General features: G+C 39.6%; 1 protein-coding gene across 8 annotated transcripts in view; it reads left to right on the forward strand.

Moving 5' to 3' along the window:
- Plce1 (phospholipase C epsilon 1) overlaps positions 1-27,417 on the forward strand; it is a 349,441-nt gene that overhangs the window by 6,539 nt on the left and 315,485 nt on the right. For 2 of the 8 annotated variants that reach the window (XM_063239383.1, XM_063239387.1), the window contains exons 1-2: positions 12,045-12,196; positions 15,471-15,594. The exons of 2 other annotated variants lie outside the window; for them this stretch is intronic. The gene's annotated coding sequence lies outside the window, so the exon portion shown is untranslated. Of the gene's footprint in view, positions 1-12,044; positions 12,197-15,470; positions 15,595-27,417 lie in introns of those variants that run through there. 4 more of the 8 variants (XM_003462394.5, XM_063239390.1, XM_063239386.1 and 1 more) reach the window with 3 other exon arrangements.

The raw sequence follows: 27,417 nt of genomic DNA on the forward strand, positions 1-27,417 counted from the left end.
GGGATAGTGCCTGAGCTGGCTCTTGTTCCCATCTCTGTTCCGGTAGCTCCTCCTCTGCTCACCACAGACCAAGGGCCCTGGCATCCTGCTGGCTCCGCTTCCCTTCCCACCTCTGTCTGTTTATTGGATATCCTCATTCCTGATTCTCCCTCCAGCTCTGAATTCCACCTCCTTTTGGCCCCTCTGGTTAGTGACAGGATGGGATGGATGGTCAGGTCCTTGTCAGGCCAGCGAGTGGGGGTGATTCTGCCTTTTCCCTTTGATTTTTGCTGTGTTCTAGCTGGGCTGCTTTTGTCTCTCAAGCACGTAATTCCTAATAGTACTGATTTGGACCACGAGTTTTCAAACTGCTCCAGTGGGTTTGGGACCTCTACTGGGTAAAAGAGATGCTGGTGATGAGTAGCCCTGCTGTTACTCATATTTAGCTCGCCCTTAGATTGTGTGAAAGGAGTGTTCTGTTGGTAGAAAGACAGGGTGTCTGTGTGTGGGGAGTTGGAGAATTTACATCCACAGTTAAGGCACTGTATGTAGGACCATTAGCCCAGACTTGGATATACAAGAAATATAACTAGATTTTCTCTGATTTCATTTTACAGTGTAGGGTAAGAGTCAGGTTGCTTGGGTTTATTTAGATCCTACTTCCATTAATAGTTCATGTGATCATGTGCAAAATACTTGGCATAAGTATCCTCAACTACATAACATAGAGGTAATAGAAGGACTTGTCTAATAGGTCGTGAAAATCCAATGAAACAATTCGTGTAAAGAACTACTTGGAAATGTACTGAACACAAGATACTACTCGTATTTGTTGTTACTGAGTCTCCCAGTGGCATGGCAGAAAAAGAATCTCTTCGCGGGGTTCCCCTTTCCTGCTTCCTGCATAGTGTTATAGCTAGAGATATGCTCTCCTTGGCTGGCTGCCACTGTGTCATTATCCCTGACTACAGGTGACTTTGGGCGCATTGACACTTGCTTCTCAGTGCAGTAAGCTTTTCCTCACTGATGTCTCCTAGGCACCTGCCAAAAACAGGGTCTCTTCTGCTTTCAGAGCTTAGAGGATATTTCTTTCCTTTTCTGCACCTCAGCTGGTATGGGAGAGGCAGAGTGAAGCTCTAAGTCTCCCTCTGCTTCTGCCCCAAATTCAGAATATAGTACAAACCATACTCCCTTCTCTTCTACCATTAGGGCATAAGTTTTGAAAACAAAACCTAAAAAGACTCAGATTTCTTTCTACACTTAATATTCTCCTTGAAGCCATGAGTTGTAGACCACTTGCTTGAATGGAGGAAGAAGGTACCTGGTTGGGGGGGGGTGTAAACAAGGTGATAAATCTTGATGGTGTGGTTAGTTACAGGCCAGAGTCATCATCAATGCTGTCTGACCAAAATCCATTATCTCCAGTTCTGTTTGGTGGTGGCACTGGTGCTGGCCCTGTGGCTGCGTAGTACCCTGTATGAAAGGTGCTTCATGTATAAAAATAGTAAAAGGATTTCCAAAGGACTAACTCTGGGTACACCCAAAACCAGAGTTCTAAGAGAACTCAGCTAACATTTGTGTATTTTTATTGCCTAATAAGAATGGCTGTGTTACAATAATCAAACAGTAAGGCTACTGTATCCATAATTAAAGAAGAGACAGAATCAAAGAAGACTGTCTTGATGACTTCATTTTAGGTTTAAACTATATAATATTACTGACTATGGAAAATCCAGTGAATGGAAAAAAAATCTTTTAGGAAAAACACATGTGACCAAGTACATGCTATACAAGTCTAAGATTAAAATATCATATAACAGTTTAATTTGGATTATCACTGGAACTGCTTCATGTTACTGTCATTTCTAAAGAAAGTTTCAATTTCTTTGTTGTTATTCATAACATGAACTCAGATTTCATTGATGAACATAATTTTACCTGTGAAATGTTTGCCTGGAAAAACTGAACTGGTCTTTATTAGACGGTTTTGTCAGTCTTACAGACATGGATAAAATTCACAAAAGTGAATTTACTTTTTGGGTGGATCCCCCCATGACAGTGAATTTGGAAGACAGGGCAGAGCTTGGGGTGTTAGCCAATTTGCTTCTCTGCAGGCTAGTTCATCTCCCTAACTCTGCCTGGTTTACTGAACTTGATGTTTGTTTGTTTGTTTGTTTTTTGTCTTTTTCCTTTTTATCATTACCGGGGATCGAACTCATGACTGCCTGCTTGCAAGACAGGCGCTTATGCTGCTGAGCTAAATCCCCAGCCCTGATGTCTGTTTTTTAATTGTGACTTGGACACAGTTTTAAAATTGACAGTGAAAGGGACAGGTAAAGCTAGAGGTAGCTATGAAAGACATATGCTTAATTATTCTTTGACCCTTAAGGAGGGAGACAAATTTCTTGAGCTATTGGTGAAAGCTACATACATTTGTAAAAATAACTTAAAAAATGAATTTTCAAGGCTGTCAGGAAACCTTGTGTGTTCTCTGGTGGCATCTTTTGCTAAGCTTTTGGTCTGAACTTTCGGCTGCCCCATCTTTACTGGGAATGCCATGGGCTTTTCTATCGCCAAGTCATGCAGTGACTGAGGATAGGTGAAGGGTATTCCTGTCTCAGCCCAGCAAACCCAGATCAAATTAGTCACAGAGGATAAGACATAGTATGCTTATTTCTAGCCATGCTATGCATTTCTGAAGGGCTATCACTATCTAAGCTGCCAAGTCTAAAATATACTACCTCCTTAGGAGATACTCATTTAAAAGACCTTGCAGTTTTAACAACTAAAATTTAAAATTTTGTCTTTTACTGATTAATGCAGACATTACACATCTGTTTATGATTTACTAATTTTTTTATTATATTCTATGTCATCCAGTAATTAGAACTGACAGCTAGAAAGGAAGAGTGGTCCAAGTGTGGCTGTCTTTTGCTTTGAGGATTGAAGGAACTGGTCTCCTGGGATCAAAGCCTCCTAGCTGGGGGAGAGGTATAATTGGAATTTTATATTTTAAGCAAAATTGAGCTCGCAGCATAAATAACAGCATATACAATTTTGGATCCTGGATTCTTTGCTTCACATTCCACCACAAAGTGGTTCCCAAGCCACTAAACGTTTCCAAACTCTGGTTTTATGGTTGTCTTATTTTTTGAATAGTTTTATAAAGGAATTACCCATGCCTTTGCTATTGGATGTTTAGTGGCAATCCCATTTTGTTTTCCTATTAAATATCTCTCTATTGTCCAGATCTCTTAATTCTTTCCTCTATTCCTTATGGGCATGTTCCTGTTGCTGAAATTGGCCTCGAGCTCCTGGGCTCAAGTGATTTTCCTGTCTCAGTCTCCTGAGTAGTTGAGACTACAGATACATACAGTTGTATCCAGCTTCTAATTCTTTAGCACAGAGTATTAGAAGGGAATTACTACTTTAAAGGATATTTTTTTGGGGGTAATTTTTATTTTAAAGAGAATAAAACCAAGCAAAATAAAACTAATCAAAACAAAACAGTGTGACACAGGATTTCAAAACAAGAAGTAGGAAATCAATAGTGGTTACCATAATGACTCTTGTTGTCTTCTAAATATGCCCATACCTTCGGATATAGTAAAATCGAGCAAAACAGAATGGAATAGAACCAATAAAAACAAAATAACGCAATACAGGACTTTAAAAAAAAAAAACCGTAATATGCTGGGGATTTAGCTCAACAGCTTAAGTGCCTGCCTGGCAAGCATGAGGTTGTGAGTTCAATCCCTTGTACCCAAACAAAACAAAACACATAATAGTAAATCCAAAGTGGCTACCATAATATATCTTGTTATCTTTGAAACAGCTGCCCATGCCATCATATATAATAAAATAAAACAGAATAAAACCTAACCAAATAAAACAGTGAAACAACACAGTACTTCAAAACAAGGTAATAGGGAATTAACAGTGGCTACTACCTTCAGAAGGAGATCCCCCATAGATGCTACATTGTGTATTGTTATCTTCTAAATAGATGATCAGACTACCAGCTTTAGGCCTGCAGAGTCAGCGAAACACCAAACACTACAAGCATTAAGTTGTATGTTACCTCAATAGCTGCCATCACAGCCTGTTTCTCCAGATTAGCCAGGGGCTTATGGCAAGGCATGGGGTGGGAGGACATATTGGCTCTTCTTGTTTCTCAGCCCTCATGACAGAAGGGGCTGGCATCTGGTTCTCCTCCTAGTGGCCTGCACATAGTGCCAACTTGGCTTCTTGTTCTCCTCCCCTGAAGTCTGTGAATGGCACCAGCTCACCAGAAGGGCTTGGCTTCTTATTCTCTGCCCTTGCCGTCTGTGAATGGTGCTAGCTCACAGGAAAGGGCTGCCATCTGGTTCTCCTTCTAGTGACCCTTGCATGTTACCAACTCGCAGGAAGAGTTTGGCTTCTTGTTGCTTTCTTGTTCTCCTCCCCTGCAGTCTGTGAATGGCACCAGCTCACAGCAAAGGATTTTTCCCGGCAACCCACACATGGTGCTGACTAGTAGGTAAAGGTTACTTTTTTAGAGCCTCTTGATAGTGTTGTCAAAAATACTTCCCAAAAATGCTATATGTGCTGGTTACTTTTCTGTCATTGCTGAGTCAAAATACCTAATGTCCAAAATGAAGGAAGTAAAGATTTATTTCAATCACAGTTTGTAGGAATTTCAGTCCATAATCAGCTGACTCCTAGGCAAGGATGGTGTGGCAGAGGAGCAATCTGTTCATGGTGACAGAAGACAGCAAAAGCAGTAAGAGCAACAGGAGAGGAGTGCACAGAGAAGACTCTTTCTGACCCTTATATTGTATGTAGGCCACCTACCCTAGGGTGGGTGTAGCACTAACACCCATAATCCCAGCATTGGACCATGAGTCAATCACAAATTCTAGAATCCTGTCCACATGACTGTGTGAGGCTTTGGGGTTACATTCACACACAAACCATAACATTGTACTAATTTGTACTTCTAATAATATATCAGAGTAGTCTTTCCAAATAGTGTCCTGTTGAGAGTTACTGCTTTTGTGATATCTCTTTTTTTTTTTTTTTTGCTAGTTTCTTAAGCAAAACTTGGGAGTTCTCATACTTTGAAAGTGCATTTCTTTGAATAATAGTAGTGAAAACCTTTTTTGTATGTCATTAATTTCCTTTTTTTTTTGGTCAATTACTGTGTTCTCTGTGTACTTGCCATTAGTTTTCTTTTTTAAATTTATTTTTATTTTTATTTTTTCTTTTTTTTAAACTGGGGATTTTTCTTTTTTTTTTTTTTTTTTTGTCTTTTTCATTTTTACCGGTACCAGGGATCGAACTCACGACCGCCTGCTTGCAAGGCAGGTGCTTATGCCGCTGAGCTAAATCCCCAGCCCTAAACTGGGGATTTTTCAATTAAAGATAAATGTAAAAATTTTTTAAATCATACTTTTGATATTTTCTTGTTTGTAATTTGATTTTTTTTCCCTAGTGTTTTCTCTGGTTACTAAATAATCAAGTTAATTTTGTATAATAGGGAAATTTAAAAAAAAGATGATAAAGAAAAAGTTGTAAAAAATCACAATTCTACCATCTTGCATAATTAAATGTGATATATAGTTTTCAGATTACTTACCCTTTCTTTGCTTTTTTCCCCCCCAAATTGGAAAAATACTTAGTTTTATTTTAAAGCGTATAGTGTATATTTTGAAGTCAGTCTGGGTCTAAGATATCTGTTAATTTTTTTTTTGGTATAGAAATAGAACTTACAACCTTGTGCTTACCAGGCAAGTGCCTGAGCCGCTAAATCCCCCGCCCAATCTGTTAATTCTTGAGTGAGTACTAGTTTTATTATCCTCATAACATTAATGTCTCATAGGGCAAATTCTCTTTCATGTACTTATTCAGGGTTTACTTACCTTCTTGCTTATTCTTGCAAATTACATTATGTGACATTTTCTCAAAATCTCAAAAACCCATTGAAATTCTGGTTGGGATTATAATATGTGTATATTAACTCATGAAGAATTAATATATTTACAACATTTAGTCTCTCCTACTATGTTTCTTGATTTATTCAAATGTTTTTCTTTTTTTTAAATTTTATTTTGAAAGTAGTAAAATACAACAGAACAAGACAGAATAAAGCCAACTAAGATCGTACAGTGAAATTGGTACAGAACTTCACAGCAGGTTACCAGGATAAAAGTAACAGGTATTGATAGAATTTTTGGCACGGAAGGGAACCATCTGATAGGATTTTGGCGTGGCTGAAAAGGAAAGAAGTATGAAATAAAAATGACCTTTATTTTAAGATTATGGGGAGAGACCCCCCTGACCCTCCGGGGTCTGGCATTCTCTCTGCCAGACACGTGGTGTGGGGGTATACATGCAGCTTAGGTTTGGGGTGGTGCCTAAGGGGCACTAGTATTCCTTTTGCGCCACAGGTAAATTGCCTAGGGGTGGGGAAAGGTGGCCTCAAGATAGAGCCCCTTGGTTCCGCCTTTCAGCTTTTCTCTGACTACAGTGTCTTATCTGGGCAAAAACCTTTCATTCCCATCTTTTGATTATTAGGAAAAATGGCGAAAATTTCTTTCTTTTACTGATTCTTGCTGGAAGGGGGCACTGTACTGGGATTTAGGAGTCCACGTTGAGGTAGAATCATTGCCATGGTAAGGTAGAATTCTGGAAAATAAGTGTGGGGTTATGAGAGGTGATTATTCCCCCATCTGAAAGGGTAAAAGTTAAGAGGGTAGGTAGGTAAGACTTGTCTCTGGTATGCATGATGTGGGAGTCTTTAGGAAATACTGTTGAGAGTCCTGCTGTAAAAAGGATAAGAAATTAAGAACCAAATTGGATAACAAAACATGACAGCCTGAGAGTTGTGGCTGGGAGGCCTTGTTGAGGTGGAGATGAGTGGGCAAAAGGATGGTTAGATCTAGGGCTGGAAGGGCACCACTTAGCCTGAGTGATGTGAAGCCAGGATAGCAGTCTAGCAACTTTGACCATTGTTGAGATTGCTAAGAAGACCAGATACGAGTCACTCTAACTTGGTTGTAGTCCTTGCAATGATTTGCTGTAACAGGACTTTAGTAAGTATATCAGCAGTTTACCTGGTTGTGAGAAGGCTTTTATGTATCCTGAAAAAATATAAAGAAAGGTAAGAAAATATAATTTATCTGTCAGTCTTGACCACAGTTGTGTCTGAGAAACTGGTGAATAAGAAAGGAAGGGGGTGATATGTATCCCTGAGGAGAGGTTTTACTAGATATAACAGTTGTAAGCTGTTTAGGCCTCATTGTCTGGGTCAGTCTGCATTAACAAAAGGGAATTAAAAGGCATTTTTAAGATTTAGGACTGTAAAGTGAGTGGTGGAGGGAGGGTTATGAGAGCATGGTCTAAGGGTTTGGCACCACTGGGTGGATTGGGAAGAAGCAGTCTGGAACCTGTACGAAATAAGCCCTGTCTTGTATAGGCTGTATGGGTTGGCCATCAATACCCTCTATAGAGACTGAGAACTTAATATAGTGGCCTGAAAACTTAGGAAGAACCCTATACATGGCCTCTATGTCCACAAGTATAGAGAATGTCTTACCTGAGACTTTTAGTGGGACTTAGGACTCTGAGAAGGACACCTTAATGGGGGCTGTGGGCCCTGAGCCCTGTCAGTTTTCAGCAGCAAGTTTAAGCAGATCTGTCAGTGATGAATCTGGCAGTGTTGGCATTTCCTGTGAGGGCTAGAAGTTAGGATGGCTTACCCACTCTCTGGTGGCTAGGACAGTCCAGTATCCCTGGGGTAAGGTCTCAAAGGAACGCCAGGGTGGGGCAATCTCTTGCCCAATGTCTTTCTGCTGCATTGGAAGCATGGTGGGGTGGGGGCATGCGCTCAGACAGCTCCACTTTATGTCGGTTTACCTGTCTCAGAACTTCAAGTGTCACTGCTAAAAGATATTTTTTTTTTATCTCTGTTGTTGAAAATACCAAAAGCTATATTAAGGTCTCCCTGTAGGGTTTGAGGGCCAAGTTTAGCCTATTGTCTTGGGATCTGGTCTACAGTAGAAGGTATCTGTAGAATTAATTAAATATGTGGGAGTCAAATATAATCAACAGAGTATTTATAACTTTAGTAATGGCTTCCCATAAAGAGGACAAGGTCTAGAGAATTTTAGAAACTGAGATGTCATTTATGTCATATGTAAGTATCTCTTTATGTTATTAAAATGTCTAATGCCATCTGATTTTTGGAGGATGGCCTGTTTTATTTTTACCTTTTTATTTAGGAGAGAGATCAGCTATGATATCATTTAACATCAGTTGAGTAGAGTTAATTATGGCTCTGCAGAGGGCAGAGCCAGGGCAGGTGGACAGGCTGGGAAAGGCTCAAGTCTGGCTTATTATGCCCCAGTGTTGGTTTGTTGTTTTGTATCATATAACCTTTTTTCTGGAAAAGATCTAGTGGTTTACCTCAAAAGGAATTTATAATTACATCTTAATTTTTGTTGTTAAACATCTAGAAGATTGGTAACAGTCCAGTATAATATAGGCAGTAAGCTTAACATAGAACAGTAAATTGCTATCAACCATGAGCATTTTAACATTTGAACGCTGAAGAAATTTGTGAAACATCTTTAAGCATATGTCTGGATCTGAAAGAAAACATTTGTCATTGCTGGAACACAAGAAAAAGGCAGCAGAAAGTTTATATTTGAAAGCATGAATACACCATCAATGAATTGTCTTAGTCATATGAACTTTAGTTGAGGTATCTCACATAAGGTTATGGAGATTGTTGAAGGCTTTAATTGATAAACAAGGCTGATAAAATTACCAGGTGGAATTGGCCCTTTTTTTTCACATAGCATCCCATTGTGTCATTTCAGAGCCACTGAGCCACTGCTCATCTGTGTTTGAGCTCAGAGCAGTGTTTGCGCTTGGGGGCGGGGACTGGGAGCGCTCGGGAGACATGCACAGTGCATAAGGTGGGCAGGGAGCACGTGGAGCTGGGGCACAGCGCGGACCTGGGACTGCTCCGAGATGCTCGGAGTGTGCAGGCCAGGGACAGAGCACGGAGGGTGGGGGCGGAGTGCGCAGGGTGGGCAGAGTGCCCAGGATTGGGGGGAGGTGTGTGCAGAGTGGTGGGGTGTGCAGGGTGGGTGGGGCATGCAGAGTGGGTGGGCGCCCGGAGCTGGGGCATGGGGTGAGGGCCCAGAGCAGTTAGCTGGTATTTTCCCCAACATTATCTGGGCACACCTCGCCCATCTCAGCAGGGAAGGCAGCAGGGAGGGGAAGCGGGGAGGAAAGAAAGGACACATTCTCAAAATAAAGGCCCAAAGATGGAGAGTTTTTGTAAACTTGTCATCAGTGTGATAAGCTATAAATAGGTATGGTTTTGGGGGGAGGGACAGGAAGTGGTCCCCAAGATAAAATCCAGTGTGGGGCCCAGCCCATGGAGTCACAGTCAGGTAAGGCAACGGACCGTGGTGCCCGGGGACAGTACAGTCACCAGAGGCACGAGTGGAGTTCCCGTGGATTACAGTAATGGCTCTGCCTGTAAGAGCTTAAAGGCGTCATTCAAGTCCAGGGAATGAGAAGAAAACCCGTTTGGGGTGCCTAGTAATCTCTGGAGATTGCTCACCTGTGGTAAATGAATTAGATTGGTGTTGTTTGTAAACCAGCAGTGACAAAAAGTGAGGAATTAATCCAGTATGCAGTCTGGTCTGTGAACGGCGGGGGACTCACGAGCAGTCTCTCCTCTGCCGTTCCTGGTCAGGGAACCATATGAGAGAATTTTCGGCACAGTAGGGAACCATCTGATAGGATTTTGGCGTGGCTGAAAAGAAAAAGTATGAAATAAAAATGTCCTTTATTTTAAGATTATGGGGAGAGACCCCTGACCCTCCGGGGTCTGGCATTCTCTCTGCCAGACACATGGTGTGGGGGCATACATGTAGCTTAGGTTTGGGGTGGTGCCTAAGGACATTAGTATTCATTCTGTGTCACAGGTAAATTGCCTACGGGCAGGGAGAGGTGGCCTCAAGATAGAGCCCCTTGGTTCCGCCTTTCAGCTTTTCTCTAACTACCAGTGTCCCATCTGGGGCAAAAACCTTTCAGGAATCACAGTATATTTCGTTATCTTTACAATAGTTGTCCTTTCAATCACATATATCAAAATAAAATGAAATACAGAACATTATAGAACATATCAAAACAGAATATTGAATAGAGCAGTACCATTAATCAGAATAGAGCAAAACAGTAACAAAATATTTGCCTTCAAAGAGATGGTAGAAGGAAATCCCATTTATTTGCTATGGTCAACCTCCCAGGAGATGCTCAGATTTCTGGTTCCCATTTGCTAACAGGGGGAAGAAAAGAATGGGGGGGGGTATGGGAAGTGGGATGTTTGACTCTAGGCCGTGCACCAGTAGGTTCACTATTGCTTAGCAGGGAGGCAGGCTGGTTGCTTGGTTTCCCAGGGTCCTAAGTTCCAACATGGCGCCGATCTCTGGAGACATTGGTGGTTCTCCTCCTGGAAGGGCCACAGTCTGCCACACTGTAGCCACTTATCAGGGAGGGGAGCTGCTTGCTTAGTTTCCCAGTGTCCTAAGTTCCAACATGGCATGGATCTCAAGAGCTGCTGGTGGTTCTCCCACTGGAAGGGCCACAGTCTGCCACACCGCAGCCACTTACCAGGGAGGAGGGAGTCTCAAATGTTTTTCTTTCAGTCAAGTTTTATAGAATTCTTCATATTAATTCTATTGTTTTTAGTTATTTTTTGAAATGGCTTTTATTTTTTACCTACTTTTCTAGTTAAATTTTCCTAATTCTTGTAGGTAGAGAATTACCCACAACTAATAATTGCTTCTTTTTTAAATAAGACATTTCAGATCAAGTAATAAACAAGGGCAAAGGTAATAAGTAGGCTTCTGTTTTGTTCCTGATTTAGATTTACTAGACAGTTATTGTTGGCTTCTGATTTAAGTCACTTTGAGAAACTGGTATTCCTGGATTTTAAAAAGTGAAAGGAGTTGGATTTTATCAAATGCCAGAAAGGTCATTTTTGAGATGATTGATGTTTTTCACATTTTACCTACCATTAAACTATGTTTACAATCTTGTTGTGGCAGTTTGTTATCATTTTGTTAACAAATCATGTCTTGAAGATAGAGATATTAATCTAGAAGTGCTTTAGATTTTACTTTTGACTTTAAAAGTAGTTCTGTCTTGGCCATAGTTCTGTCAGGCCAGAATTACAGTTAGCCCGGTGCTCCGTGAATGTGCATAGATTCATTAGAGGAGACCCCTAGTGGTTTTCTGAGTGACAGGGTTTCTGTGGGAGGCATTCTGGGGAGAATGGAGTGTGCCCTTGGGAGAAATTTGCTCTTAGTCAGGGGTAGCCTCTATATTTGCCTTCTTGTGAAATGAAAGTGGAATGTCTTTTTTCTCTCTTTTTAATGGGGACATTTATTTCTTTTTGCTCTTTAGTAGACAGGCGAAGCAGAACCTCTGGATAGGTACCATGCTTGAGGCACAGAGTGTGGGTCTCCTTTTCTGGAGTAAAAAAGTATTAAAGAGCAGTGCAGTAAGCCTGAAAGACAAAGCTGGGGGTGCAGCATTTGTCTTAGAATCTGCTAGTCAGTTTTAACATCAAGTTTTGGTTTAAGTGAAGTGTTTAACTTCAACAACAACAACAACAACAACATGCTCTTCTGGGTGTGGTAGTACACATGCCTATAATCCCAGCTATGCAGGAGGCTGAGGTAGAAGGATTGCAGATTTGAGGCCAGCCTGGAAAATTTAGCCAGACCTGTCTCAAAGTAAAATTTTACTTAGAGGCAGAGGACTTGCCTAGCATGTATGTTTCAGTCCCTGGGTTTAATCCCCAGGACTAAGCAAACAAACAAAAGAACCCACATAAACGAAAGAGAGACAGAAGAGGGAAATTGATTACAAAATTTAAAAAAATTAAAATAGTATGTGTTTTGTTTACCTGTGGTAAAGCTTATCTGTCCAAGAAAATCACCTGAATGTTTGACTTCTCTAGGAGTGTCTTTGTGGAGAAGTTGAGGAGAATTTGACTCCAGGATAAAAGGAGCTGCTTGGTGGCCTTTTCACCTCAGCCGTTTTCACATTCTTGCTGCTTGCACATCAGCATTCTTCTGTGTGTCTTGATACTCACCCGTTCAGCTGTTACTCTGGGTCCTGTGTGTCCTGTCGTCAGGCATTGTGCTGGCTGGTAAGTGCCTCCTGAGCCGCTGCTGCCCTGAGCTTACTTGAGCCCTCATTTCTGTAATTTGGGAATAAGATGTTGCTAATCCTCTCCCTTTCTTAATTTTTCTGATATTTATTCGTTTGTGGAAGGGTAGTATAAAACATAAAAAAGAAGATTCACTTATGAGTTGTAAATTTTGACAATATTTTGCTGAAGGGCCTTGATTAAAACTATAATTTGACTCATGAGAAAAAAGCTTCTATTGTTGCTATCTGGTGTTTTCTTTAGTAAAACATTTCAATTCTCATTTTTTCTTTCGGAAGAAATTTCTTTTCAGTTTGGAGAATTTTGGACCTAAGGGCTGCTGGAATTGAGGCAGCACATTCCAAGGAGTAAGACTAGAATGCGCTCGAAGAGTGAGCAGCTTTGTGTGGTGCAAAGGCTCAGAGAGAATTTGGGAGAATGCCCAGGGAGTTGGGTGCTGTCGTTTTAAGGAAGCCAGTCAGGTCATCTGGAGTAACTAGTTCTCATAAATGCTCAACTATCGATTTATTGCTTGATACTCTTTGGAATTAAGTAGTCTGTTGGTTCTTTAATAAGGGAGGACCTTTATTGTGTTTTTAATTCTGCACTCAGGATTTGCCATCAAAGACTTCTTAGTCCATTTAGGCAGTCAGGGTACAAATACCTTAAAATTTGAATGTCCTTACCAAGCAGTCTGTGTCCCTGATAGTTGTTAAATGGATAGACCAACATAGGGAGTTTTCTCATGCAGAGTGCAGATGTGGCTTGATGGAAAGGGTGAAAATCTCCTTTCTTGGGGAAGAGGTGGAGCATCTTGAGAAGATTGTTCACAGGAGGATATTTGCTGGCAGGGTCTCCTTTGAGACGTTCACTTTTCTTGTCCATCTTACATATATATTGGGGCTTCTCAACTCCATGAGTTGAACTGAACCTTTAATGTCAATCACTGCAAACGTCCGCAGCTCATTTCTTGTAGGTCCTGAGATTCAGAGCTGTGTATCCAGCTGCCTGCGTGACATTTCAAAATCTGAATCCCAAAAGAAGCTTAATCTTATCCCAAACCAATTTCTCCTGTGTTCTCCTTTATAGTAAATACCGCCTTTACGACCCACTTGCCACAGCCAGTGCTCTTACCCCCACTGAAGCCGTGGTTTCTTAGCGGTGGAAGTTCCTCCTTCTCAGTCCTCACTGTACCCAGTGGTCTTCCATTTTAATATTTGTCTGTTGTGGTAGAGTGAGTGCTCCGTGAAGCCATGAACAGGGACCCTCAGTGGTTTCCGTTTCTTTTACATTTAACTCTTTCACAATATTGAGCCTTCCACAAATGTATTCAATAAACTCACCTTGAATACTTACACAAATAGAAATTCCTCTTCATTCTACCTCCTGATTATCTCTGTAGTCTGACAGGCCTGTGTTTGATCAAGCTTTGCTGCTTACTAGATAAATGACCTTTATTAAGCTATGTAAAAAATTGTTGCTGATTGCTAGTTACAAATTAAGTTAGTTTTAATCTCTGTATCAGTTTCTGAATATGTAAAATGGACCCAATTTCAGTACCTACTTCATAGGATTGTGATGAGGATGAAATGAAATAGAGAACATGAAATTTCTTACTGTACAAGCTGAACACCTACAGTGATCTTTTTTTACAAAGGTAGGTTAGAGATAGGGCCAAAAAAGCCTTTGACACAGAGTAAGAGGGGTATGTTGAAAAAGTAAAGGTCTGTGTAAGATTCCAACTATATGTTGGAAAAACAATGAGCGTTAGAACCAATAAACAGGTTCCTGTAAAAAGTACTGTTTAATAGCTGTGAAGCGTTTTACAAGTTATCTCGCCATTCTCTCCTTTGATTTCAAAATCTCTAAAGTTGGGGTAACTACCTCCTGCCAATGACTATTATAAGGCATAAGTGAAAAGCATCTAACACTAAGTTTTTAAAAACTTTTTCTTGAATCTGTTGATAAGCTCTGGGTTTCCTTAGAAAGAGGTCTGTAACCAGAGCCTTGTACTTGGTTCAGCCCACTTTTATATTTTTATCAGATACTTAGCCAAGACATAAAGCCATTTCCCCAAATTTTAGATGACTCAAAGCTCGGGAGATAGCTAATGTAATAGTTAATAGAATGAAGGCTCAAAGTGACTTCAGTGGGCTGATATCTGATCCTTCACCCAATGGAACATCTAACAGGAGGGTCAAAGCAATCAAGGGCAAGATGACCACTTGATGGTGATCCTGTTAGTCCAGGTGATGGCTGGGAAGGATTTGAATTGGAAAGGGATCAGTGGCAACAGAAGGAATTTAACAGAACTTTTTTTAGCACACTCACTAGAAAGTAAAAACTAACTGAATACTTGGCAGTGGGAATGTGGATAAAGAGAGCTAGAGGTTTCTGAGAAGTTTCCTTTCTGGGTTCCCCAGGGCAAAAAGGAGGTAAGTGTTAGTAGGAAGGAGAAGACAGGCAGAAGAGATGAATAGAAGGGAGGAGAGAGTACAGGAGTCTGGCTTTGCGTAAGGTGTGTTGGCCGTACCAAACAGGAAGTTGGAAAGTCAGGACTAGCGCAAGGGAGAGGCTATGTATGGGAAAGAGGCATTTGGGAGTCATCCATCGAGGTGATAGTTGAAGCTGTGGGTAGGAAGGGATGGGGTGACTAAGGAATGGCCACTGCTATTTGGAATCATTAGCATTGTTGGTCCTAACTTAAGATAAGCACGATAAACAAACCCTTGCCCAAGTGGAAACTAGTTCTGCTGCCTTTCTAGTGCTATTTATTAACTCATTAAAGTCTATAGGATGATGAAGATATAATTATTTCAGGTTTTAAAATATTAGATTATTTATTTTTAATCAAATAAGCAGTAGCTAGATACATTTTCATTTTTAAAGAATATAAACACTGTAGATAGAGTAAAAGCCTCATTATGCTCCCCATCTAATTCTAGTCTCTTTTTCAGGAGTAGCCACCATTGCTTACTTTAGTGGCTAACTTACAGACTTATTTTATGCATTTATGTTTTTGTATACTTGCACATAAAATGCTTTTGTTTCTGTGTGTTGTTTTATATAAATGAGTTCATATGTTTTGTTCAATTTATTTTCATTTAAAAATATAACAATTTGCTGTAGAAGTCTTTCCAGGTACATTTAGATCATAAAAACAACAGAACCTGCTTTTCGAGGTGTGAATGTACTATGTTTTATTTTTATTTACTGATTTTCCTATGGATGGAGTGTACCCTATTTTCAACTTTTGCATCTGTTCATCCTGCAGCTATTTGTTCTGAGGAGACTACTGAGCAGGCACTGGGATACCTTGATATATCGTAAGCCACGAGTTTACAAGCTGTATGAGACAGGATCTTCTCAACATCATTATGCTGCCAGAGATGGAGATTGTGAGTTGGCAGGAGAGGAATGGGAAATGCTAATGAGATGAGGTTCTTCACATCTATCCAGTCTGTCTAAAGCTGGAAGAACTGATTAGGAGAGGACTGGGTTGAGTTTGAGAACATTCTTATTTTTACAAATATTATCCAAATGAATGCACAACATTTAATGATCTTCAGAAGAACCCTTAAAATGTATCCACATGTGAAAAAATAGTATGTAATTAGTCTTTTTCTTGAGTACATGGGATTAAGGAGCTTTTTGTAAAGACAACTGGAAAAAAAAGTGAAAGGGACCCTCTTTTGCATTTAATTTATCTCAACTTCATGACGTGCTCCCTGTGTCTTTGTCTCCTTTTCTGGCTTTCTTGCCCTTCCTTTTCCGAATCAACCATATCTTGTGAGCAAGCTGGGGATATAATTTTGTTTTTGAGAGGGGTACTGGGGATGGAACTCATGACCTTGCGCTTGCCAGGCAGGTGCTTACACCACTGAGCTAAATCCCTGGTGGGGATATAATTATTTTATGTAAGCCATCAGCACGACTCAGAGAAGGTTGCATTTGGGCTAACCCAGGGGGGGTCCAGTTGGTGCTCTTCCCTTCTTAGCTCTACCTGGCTGTTGAGGATTCTGAACAGTCCAGGCTGAAACTGCCTGATGCACAGCCTCCCAGGCAATCTAGAAGCACCAATATAGTCTATGTTCCCAGTGTGGGAAATAGGTCTGGGTGGGGATTTCTGCTCTTGGTATTTTTTTTCCCAGCTTTCTGGACATAATTTCTCTCAATTCAAGTCTGCCTACTTGTAGTCCAGTGAAATGTTTCCGTGTTTCTACTCCAACCAAGCTAAATGTGCCCTCTGAGCTGCTGGATGAGAAAATGGGCTTACTGCACACATAGCCTTTGCTTACAGTGCTTGAAACAGCTCAAAGAAGAGTGGTCAGTGCCCCCTTTTCTAGGTGCATCTCCCAGCTTAGGTGCTTTTCCTTCTGCCTCTCCCTTGGCTCTCAAATACTCTATCAAGAAATGCCCAGTGCCTTCAGTGCTTCGAGCTGCCTGAATCTCCTGTGGGGTCTTTCCATCCTATGCCTAACTTAGGCTATTCACTCTTATTCATCCTGCTGTCTTCTATTTTACATTCAGTTTAGGATCAAGAACCAACAATGAGACTATTTCAAATTAATAAGCTGCTGAACAGCAAAGCAGACAACCAACAGAGTGGGCTATATGTCCATCAACAAATAAATGGATAAAGAAAATATGGTATTCATGGAATACTACTCTACTATTGAGAAGGACAAATTCATTTGTAGATAAATGAATGCACCCTGGGACTATAAAGTTAAGTGAAATAATTGAGACATGCAAGCACAAATACTGCATAGTTTCTCTCACATATGAGAAACCTGAAGTATGAATAATTTAAAGAGAAGAAATTATAATAGAAAGTAGAGAGATGAATGTTTTGCATATGGGAAAGGAGTCTAGAAGTGGAGGAAGGGGAGAGGGAGAAGAGGGGAATAAAAAGAATTAAAATGTTCATGTACCAATTCTTCATTATGAATGTAATCATTCTGTCTACCAACTCTGTATGTGAATATAATCACTATATACCACAAACATTAATTTAGTTTATGTGTCACTCTAGAAAGCCTTCTGTTAATTCATCCCAGTCAAGATTTGTAGAACTGAGTTGTAGTTTTCAGTTTAATGCCTGTCTCCTCCACTCCAGTGATAGACATTTTTCTCTTCCTGGGAATCAGCCAAGGATCAAAAATACACTGGGAGCCCAATGAATGCTTATTGTACTCAGCTAACTATGGAACAGAAAGTACTTTTGTGGTCCTCCCCATGTATGACTTCTGCCAGGTCCTTAACTTGGTAAGCACTGTCTTGTTATCTGAGCTTCATGGTGAGAAAATTCTGAAAGGTCTCACCTTGTAATGATTTGGTAGTATTGTGTTCAGCTGGCCTGCTGGGTAGAAGGCCATCATCTTTCCATTTCAATAACTCTGCCTAGAGGAGTGAAGAAGTAAGGGAAGGGCTGGCCACTGGGCCAAAGTCACGATTAGAGGCCTCTGAGGCACTGGGATTTACAAATGGCTCTTCAAGCATGTTGACCTCATCACATATGTGTCTTTTTCCCTTTTAAGAAGCACCTTGGGATACCTCATCTCGTTTGACTGTTCCTACACATCACTTTACAAAGTAGAAGAGACCCATTCTGCACAGTGAAACAGATGAGGCTGACTCATTTATTTGTTGTGCAAATATTTATTGAATTCCTACTGTATATGAGGTGAGGATTTGAAAATAAAGCAGAGAACAAAACCAGCACAGTCCCAACTATCAGGAACTTCTGGTTCTATTTAGTGTGGATAAACAAGTAACTAGAGAACTAATAGAAGTATAATCTCCAGCAGTGGTACATGCTAGCAAACCAGCCAGTCACGGTCATACTACAGAAGATCAATGGGTTGGTGAAGAGGAGGGGCTGCCTTTGAGGCAAAGCCCTTCTGAGCAGGTGACATTTAAACTGAAATCAAAAAAGTGAGACAGAACATGTCAGGTGTGGCTGACAGACTTGTCGAAGGTCTTTGGATGCAGCTGCGACTGGAGCTCTGAAACAGGCTCTTTCCCCAGCTTTGGTTAAGCTCTTCCTTCTTTATCTTGTTTATATGTTAGGGACAAGATGCTGCCCAACTGTGGACAGGCAGGGGATGAGGAGCATCACAGTGCCTTTGGGACTCTGAACAGCCACAGACCTTGCCCACTCTCTTGTCCCCAGAATGGAAGTGGGCACACCTAAGGGCCGACTTGCCTGTACCTTTTGACTTATAACTATTCCTGTCTCAAGGGATTCCTTAGGGTTAAGTTTTACCTATTTTCAGGTGAGTCGAAGCAGATGTCAGAGACACCTTCCCCAGGGTGGTGTGGTGCCATTTAAAACATATATTGCACAAAATATGGTAAAATATCTTGGTAAAATATATATTATATAAAATTTACCATTTTAATCACATTAAAGCATACAGTTCAGTGGCATTTCAAGGACATGTATGTTGTGTAGCTACCACTGCCATTTCTTTTTCATCATCCTAAACTGAAAGTCTGTACCTATTAAACAGTCATCCCGTGACCCCACTTGGGAACAAGGGCAGTCAAGGTTGTCTTAAGAATGTTCCAGATATTTGGAACTGCAGTAGCTTCAGAGTAAGGCCTGTTGACACTTCTGAGAAAAGCTTTCCTCAGGAGGAAAGAAGATGGAGGGACCTAGGAGTGATAAACAGGAATCAGCTGTAGTTTATAGATGATGCTCCTTGAAGTGGGTGTTGGAATGATGGATGAGAGAGGCTAGTGTTCATCTGATCAGCCTCAACCTCACTCCATTTTGGGATAATTAAATGTGAAATATCAACCAAACCTAGTAAATATCCCTTTGATGGATGTCAGTTAGACCCATTTATTTTCTGGAACATTTATACTCATTGCCTGCAACATGATCTGGCATATAATAGGTATTTAAAAATACTTGTATCTGGGTACAGTGGTACACATATGCACTAGTTGGAAAGGAGAGGTACAGGTAGAGGAGAAGAGAGAAAGAAAGAAAAGCTCCCAGAACTTCTTGCAGGAGTGACTTGAATGTGGTTGACTGTCCCTTGGAAGAAAAATTGAGCACTCTGGAAGCTTTTATATCATCAGAAATGAAGCAATGCTTGTAAACACATAAAATAGGTGAAATTATGCATGATTTCAGGGACAGGGCAATGTAATTTACTATGATCGCTTTTAAAATAAGATTTAGAACTTTGGCAAAGACATTGATGATGTTTATATAGATTTCATTATGTTCTGAAGTTACTCTGTTAGAGAATATAACATTATGTAATGTTATTATATTGTCTAAAGAAGCAGGATGAAAACAATATGCAGTATAATTCCAATTTCATAAAAGATACATCTTTATTGGGGAAAAAATTAAAGCTGTAACAAAGTTAGGATTACTGATGATATCTTTCCTTTTACCTATCAGCTTTTTGTTCAAGTCCTCTCCAGTAAATATGTTTTACTTCTATAATATGAACAGGATACAACACTGCCAGAGTTTGCCTTGTTTTTATTTTATTCCTGACTTCCATACAGTCACAACTAATATCTAAATCAATGAGATGTGATACCAAAAATGAACTATATTTACTATACTTCCTATACTTATAGGTATAGTCCTCCCTGTGGCATGCAACGTAGTGGTTTGCTGAGGAGCTTGTGACATCCAGCTCCTGGGATTTGCCACTTGGTCCCTTTACCCCACCTGCACATCCCTTTGGCAGCCCCACCCTTCCTGTGGTCAGAGGAAGGACCTGCAGGCTGGTGTCATAAGCCAGAGAAATCTGGCTGGCTTCAGCCTGTGGACTCTGTAGATGCTCTGTGTGTTTTACTTGGGATTTATTATCTCAAAAAGTAGCAAAAGGGCAAAGATATTGGCCTGGAAATTTAAAAAGTGTCAAATCCAAATCAAAATAAAACTCCAAAACCCATTTGTTTCATTTTTTATTTTTGATTCACGTAAGACGTGTGAATAGTGTTCTTCCCTTCGGATCTTGACTTCTCAGCAGGAAATCAGAGGCACTGCTAAAATGAATTTTAAGTTTTAACGAGGTGTACTATTTGCATTTCAAACTCTACCCAAAACAAGTTGTTAGCATGACATCAGCTATTTGAGTCAGCTGTTGGCCTGGGCGTCCACCCAGAATTTGAGCTCATTGGTGGGCATCCACAAGGAACAGGAATCAGTTTTTAAAGCCTGTTGAGTGGAGGGCCTTTAGAGGCTTTAATTGGTGGTGGTGTTAAATATGATAAGGGATAAAGAGGAAAATGGCTAGAAATGGCCACCTGATACATTAAGTATGTGGATTAGAATGCTTCCCATCTGCCAGGGCTTTGTAGGGAAACTTCTGTGAGACTGGAGAGTAATTTAATCCAGGAAATGTTTTATTTGGTGTGATCATGAAACATAGGCAAGATAACCAATGTGGAGGACCCACATAGGAGGGCACAGGAGGCACAAATATGAAGAAAAGAGTTTGCAGAAGCCGAAGACTATCCTTTTGATTAAATCAGGATCGTTTTACTGAGAGTCTGTAATGTGAGAATATGTTAGAGGAGTAGAGTGGTTCTGTGTTGTTTCTCATTCAGGATGAGTTTTCATCACATGTATTTTTAATTTTTTGGAAAACACTTATATTAATTGAGAAATGGCTTGTAAAATACCAGTTTGAAAAAAAAACATTAGGAAATGTGGATGCTGATGTTTGCCTACCAATTAATTAAAAATTGTTTCTAACATGAGCTATAGTTGCCTCCACTAAATGGTGGCAATTGGATGGGAACCTGGATGGATTCTACTGTCCCGCTGTTGTGGTCATTTGAGATTTTCACTATTATACTATACAGCCAAGTCTTATTTACTGTTCAAAGTTGTGCTGCCGAGGGAACAGGTAAATGAAAATGCATTCTGTGATGCACTCAAGAAGCTAACATGAGTAGGATAATAGAAGACTTCCAGTGTTTCTTAGAAAATACCTCTGTAGTATTTTGTAGGCTTTCAATTTCACCTCCCCACCCTCTCAGCCCCATCAACCACTCATCTGATTCTGTCTTCGTAGTTTAATTTAGCATGTTTCAGAACAGCACTGTCCTAGAGAGCTTTATGCTATAATGGAAATGTTGTATGTAACTGGCCTCCCTAATACAGTTGCCACTACATGCATGGGACTCTTGAATACTTGATAATCAGCTAGGGCAACTAAGGAACTGAAATTTTAAAATTCTACTTAACTTTAATTAAATTTAAATAGTTACATATGGCTAGTGGCTATATAGAGTATTTCTAGAAGTACAAATAAAGGGAATCCTCAGTCTCTTTTTATCATGATGCATAATGTTTTTGAGATTAATCCACCTGTATTACAAAGAGGGAGATTAATCCTTTTATCACGAAGTAGTGATCTATTGTATGACTGTGTCATAAGTTGTTTATTGATCTGTCAGCAGGTATTTGGACTGTTTCCAGCTTGGGCTATTGTGACTAGAGTTGCTATACAAACATTTATGTACAAGTTTGTTTGTGGTTATGTCCTTTTTTTAATATATAGAAAAGTTTTTGGACCATATGGTAAGGTATATTTTGTTCCTTCTAATAAATTGCCATAGTGTTTTCCAAAGTGGAAACCACATTTTATTCCCAACAGTAATATTGCCTTTGATCCACATCGCTCACCAACTTTTGAAGTACAGTCCTTATCATTTTAGCTAGTTTAGTGGGTGAAAGTCCTACCTCACCATGATTTTATTTGTATTTTCCTGAAACGAATCATTTTGAATGTCTTTTCCTTTGATTTTAGGGCAGCTGCTTTTTTTCTTTTTGCAAAGTGCTTATCCAAATATTTGCCCATTAAAAAAATACAGTTGAGATGAACTTCTTTCTATATTCTAGATGCATATCCTTGGATCGATATTTGTATTACAACTATTTTCTGCCATTTCATGGTTTGCCTTTGAAGAGCACATGTTTTTAATTGGGATTAAGTTCAACTTGACAGTTATTACTCGTTTGTGTTTTGGGGCTTAGTCTAAGAAATTTCTATTTATTTCACTACTGTGAAGATTTTCTGCAATGTTTTCTTTTAGAAGTTTTCTCATTTAAGTTTTTACATGTAGGATTAAGCTCCCATTTTAACTTTCGAATATACTGTGAGGTGGGGTTTTAGGTTCACCCCCACACACACACACAGAAATTTTGTTGGTCCATCAAATTTGATTATCTTTTTAATCTGATTTTATTTGTACATTTTAGGTATACATAATAGTCATATTTGTCATAGAGAATTTATATCTATACAGATATACCTTTTTTTTTTTTCATTCCTCTATCCTCCCTTTAACCCTTCCAATTTGCTTATAAGGCCATTCACGTGAATTATTTTGTTTAATATGTCTGTTCAATTTTTTTCCCTCTTTTTAAAAAGTTTTATTTCAGGAGGAAAAAAAAACAGAAAAGGGGTACAAGTTATACAGAATTTCAAAAAAAATAAACAGTAGGAAATCACTAGCTAATACATTACATATAGTCACTTAGAAATAGTTGTTCAAGTTACAAAATTAAAGCATATAAAGTGGACATTCAAATAATGATACTGCAAACAGTTCTGTTCAATGATCCAACAAAAACTCAGTAATGTTATCTATATTATACACTTAAATATACATGCAGTTATATCCTTTAGCGCACTTTCTTTTCCTCTCTTTTTTTACAATGACAATTACACATTTTGGGTTTTATTACTCCCACACTTCTTACTACTTTTTTTTTGAAGAGAATAAAACCAAATGTGACATAATAAAACAGAATCAGTCAAATCAAAAGGATAGACATAGTACATAATGTAAAAACAGAATACAAGGTGATCAACAATGGTTACCATAATGCCTCTTGCCTATATCATCAGTTATAATAAAATTGAACAACACAGTAAAAAACAATACCAATGAAACCAAAGCATTAGAGACATTACAGGACTTCAAAAGAAGATAATAGTCAAACCAGAATGGGCATCATAGTGAATCTTATTGTCTTCACAGTTGTTGCCTATACTCTCAAACTTGGTACTATCAAGCAAAACCGAATGGAGTAAAATCAGTCAAAACAAGATGGTGAAAGCAATACAGGGTTTCAAATCAAGTTAATAGGAAATCAAAGTGGGTTACTATAATATATCCTGTTATTTTTTATTTATTTTTTCCCTTAATTAAAAAGGTAAATATAAAAAAATAAATAATAAAAAAGGAGATTGAGATAAAAGAGGACATAACAACAAAACAGCACAGGTCAGAAGATAACCATTTAAGCAAAATAGTGTTTCATCACAAGATATCCCAACATAAAAGTAGTTGCCATAATGTCTCTTTCCTTGGAATCTTTGAGTATAACTTTGTATACTGTAGTATCAAACATATCAAGACAATGTAAAACCATTCAAGAGAATGACAGTATTATAGGGTATTTAGAACCAACTAACATAAAATGAACAATGGTTTCTGTATTATCTTCTTGTCTATAAAAGTTTTTGTTTATATTATCACATATAATAAAATCCAATAAGATACAACATGTTAAGACTGGTGGAGACAGAAGAACAAAATCTTGATGGGACTTCAAAACAAGATGATAGTAAATCAGCACTAGCTATTATGATGTCTTGTTTTCTCCAAAATAGCTGTTGCTACCATCCAGCCTTCTCTGCCTCATTTCCGTTGAGCTCTTTTTCTGTCATTAGTTGTCAGTTTGTCTTCTTCATTTCACCTTCTGCTCCATTCATTGTGGCCTCTCTGCCACTGTTTTTGGAATCTTGGTGTTTTTCTCTTTTAGAATGTCCTGCAGTATTTTCTGTAGAGTTGAATTGGTGGTTGCAAATTCCCCTAGTTCCTCTTTATCCTGGAAGCACCTTGTTTCTCCATTAATTTCTAGGGACAGTTGTGCAGGATATATCAGTCTTGGCTGGAGGTTATTATCTTTCAAAGCTTGCATTATTTCGCCCATGCTCTTCATGATTTGATGGTTTGTGCCAAGAAGTCTGCTATTATTCTGATGGGTATTCCCTTGTAAGTGATCTGTTTCTTGTCTCTGATGGCTTTTAATATTCTGTTATATTGGATTTCTGGAATTTTGATTATTATATGCCTGGGTGTAGTTCTGTTTGGGTTGTAGGTGGCTGGGGTCCTGTATGCCTCATAGATCTGAGTATCTTTACCTTTTCCCATATTAGAGAATTATTTCTGTGATTAACCTTTGCAGTTTATTTGTTTGTATCCCTGCTTCTTCCTTTACATTCTTAATTCTTAAGTTATATATCCTCTTATCATCTTCTAGCCTTTGTATTGTTACTGTTTGTTTCCTTGTTATTTTTAAGAAGTTTTTCATTTCATGGCCCCACATTACAAATCTGTTCTCCAGTTCAGATAATCTATCCTTAGTTTCTTTCAAGCTGATATGCCAGCTTTCAATAGAGTTTTTAGTTTCCTGGTAATCTCTTTGAACCTGCTTCACGTATTCTATGTTTTCTCTATTTTCTCCATCAAACAATTCTCCCCTTTTTTTCTGTTCTTCCATTCCACTATCTGTTTTTTCTTGGGAGGTGCTTAGCATTTCTTTAACTATTCTACTTATATTGCTTTATTTGGTTAAATACTTCACTTTTGAACTCGTCTATGAGGTCCTGGAGATATCACTTTATGTCTATCGGTGCCATGTCTGATACTGCATGTTTTCTGTCCTCATTCTCCTTTGCATTTACCTTTCCTGGATCAGTGTTCTCAGGATTGGGGACTGAGGACCCTTTCTTGTTGCTCCCTCTTCCTATATATTTTGTTCCTTCCATACAAGAATATATAGGAGGCCCAGTTTCTTTCTTTGTCAGTTACAGTTTGTTTGAATCATGCCGGCCAGGTGTTCCTGCCCACTGCAGTGTACTAGGGAGACACAGACTGGGGCAGCCTATGCTTTGCCTGCCCCTTCAGGTCAGTCAACCTGCTAAAGGCTTCACTGCATTAGGGTGCACGGCCAGGCACAGGGAACTGCTTTGGGCTAGCCTCCTGGGTCTTAATCCGTGGCATCACCCAGGTCAAGCACTCCCCTCTAATCCTGCTTGAGAGGGGAATATGTGACTGAAGTCACTGCAGCGTTCTGTTCCGGCTAGTCTCCCCAGTTTCAGAATGTTCTCTGTTGGAGCTTCCTATTCTATGGAAGGGTTCCCGTTCCTCTCACGCACCGCAGGTCGATGCAAGGCTCCCTGCCAGCTCTGCTCTCAAGTTGTTTCGCCGATTCCCACTCTCAGAGCTTTTACGTCTCTATCCCTGCTGTGCCATTTCAGATGCAGTAGTGGCGGCAGGAAATTCAAGCCACGGTTTCCAGAGGCGCAGGTTCCAGCTTTGGCACTGAGACTAGCTGTTCCAGTCATAGCACCGGGATTGCATTTCCAATTGGTTTCTCTCACCTTAGTTTGTTCCTGGGTTGGCAGGGTATATCTCCCCCTACTTAGGACTCGCCACACCACACCATTCCTGGAATCTAAGCTGGCTATCTCAGAGAGCCTCTGTAGCTGCTGTTATCTATCCACCATGTTCTCCCAGAAGTCCTGTTTTTCCCTCTTAAGAAACATGTTTATAATTTATTATTTGGTAATAGTAATTTCTTTAAAATGTATTTATTGTATGTATGAGAACTTTTTCAGATCTATGTATATATATTGTAAGTATGTTCTCCCAATGTGTGGCTTTCCTTTTTATTTCTTAGATATTTTTTGAAAAGCCGGAAGTTTTAAATTTTAACTAAGTCCTTTTACCACTTTTTTCTTTTATGGTTAGTGATTTGGTGTCCTAAGAAACTTTTTTGATCCTAAGATCATGAAGAGTTTTTTTTTCTTCTAGAAGTTTTATAGTTTTAGACTTTATATTTGGATCTATAACCCATTATAAATTAATTTTTGTAAATCATGTGATATATAGGTTGATTTTTATTTGGATACAGCACCAGTTATTGACTATCCTTTGCACTTTTGTTGAAAAACCAATTTGCTTTATTTTTGTAGGTCTATTTCTAGACTATTTGTCTCATTGCGTTATGACATTGTCAACTGTAACTTTACACTCGTCTTGAAATTAGGTTTAATCTTTAATTTACTTCCCCTTTAAACAATTGAGTGTCCAACATCCTTTATAGTTTCCATGTTTTTGGAAGGTTATTTCAATATTGAAAAAGTAGTCAGTAATAATTCACTATATTAACCTACTAAAGGAAGTTAATGATATGATCATCTTAAAAGGAAAAGTATTAGGTACTACTCACTGGTACTAAAAATTTTCATCAAACTAGAAAAGTTAGGGCACATATTCAGTTTGATAAAGGACATTTGTAGAAAACTCACTATTAATATTAAAAAGTGATATACCGAATACTTTCTAAGATTAAGGACGAGGCAAAGATTTGAGCCGAGGGTGTAGCTCAGTGGTAGTGTGATTGTCTAGCATAAGTGATTCCTGAGTACCAAAAATAAAAAAATTTCCATTTACAGTGTTATTACTAACATAAAATACTTAGGAACAAATTCAACAAATGATATGTAAGACCTCCCCAGGGATAAGTACAAAATGTTGCTTAGAAAATTAAAGAAGAGAGCTTCCGGGAGAACATGGCAGACAGATAGCAGCAGCTATGGAGGCTCTCTGAAAGACTTGGCTTAGAATTCAGGAATGGTGCGGACTAAGGAGTCATAAGCAGGTGGAGATATGCTCTGCTGACCCAAGAATGAATTGGGCTGAGAGAAACCAACTTGGAATGCAGTCCTGGTGCTAGAACAGGAGCAGAGGGGCCTCAGTGTGGAGACTGGAGCCCGCGCCATTGGAAACCGCGATTTGGGTTTCCTGCTGCACTGTGGCTGCGTCTACATCGGCTCGGCAGGGATACAGAGGCGCGGAAGCTCTGAGAACGGGAATCAGCGAACTGAGTTGAAAACAGGACGGGCAGGGAGCTGTGCATTGACTTGTGGTTAGTGAGAGAAACTGACACTCACCCATAGTTTAATGAGACTCCAGCGGAAGACATTTTGGGACTGGGCAGACTTGCGGGAGCGGGGCGCTGCAGCGACTTCAGCCACGTATGCCCCTATCAAACGGGATTGGTGAGAAGTGCCTAGCCTACGTGACGCTCCTGGCAGAGACCCAGTAGGCTGGCACAACCCAGATCCCAGAGCCTGAGGGTGGCCTGGAAGGGCAGG

The sequence above is a fragment of the Cavia porcellus genome, unplaced genomic scaffold (genome assembly GCF_034190915.1).
Source record: "Cavia porcellus strain 051 isolate PalLab524CR breed Dunkin Hartley unplaced genomic scaffold, mCavPor4.1 scaffold_28, whole genome shotgun sequence".
Taxonomy (NCBI): Eukaryota; Metazoa; Chordata; class Mammalia; order Rodentia; family Caviidae; genus Cavia; species Cavia porcellus.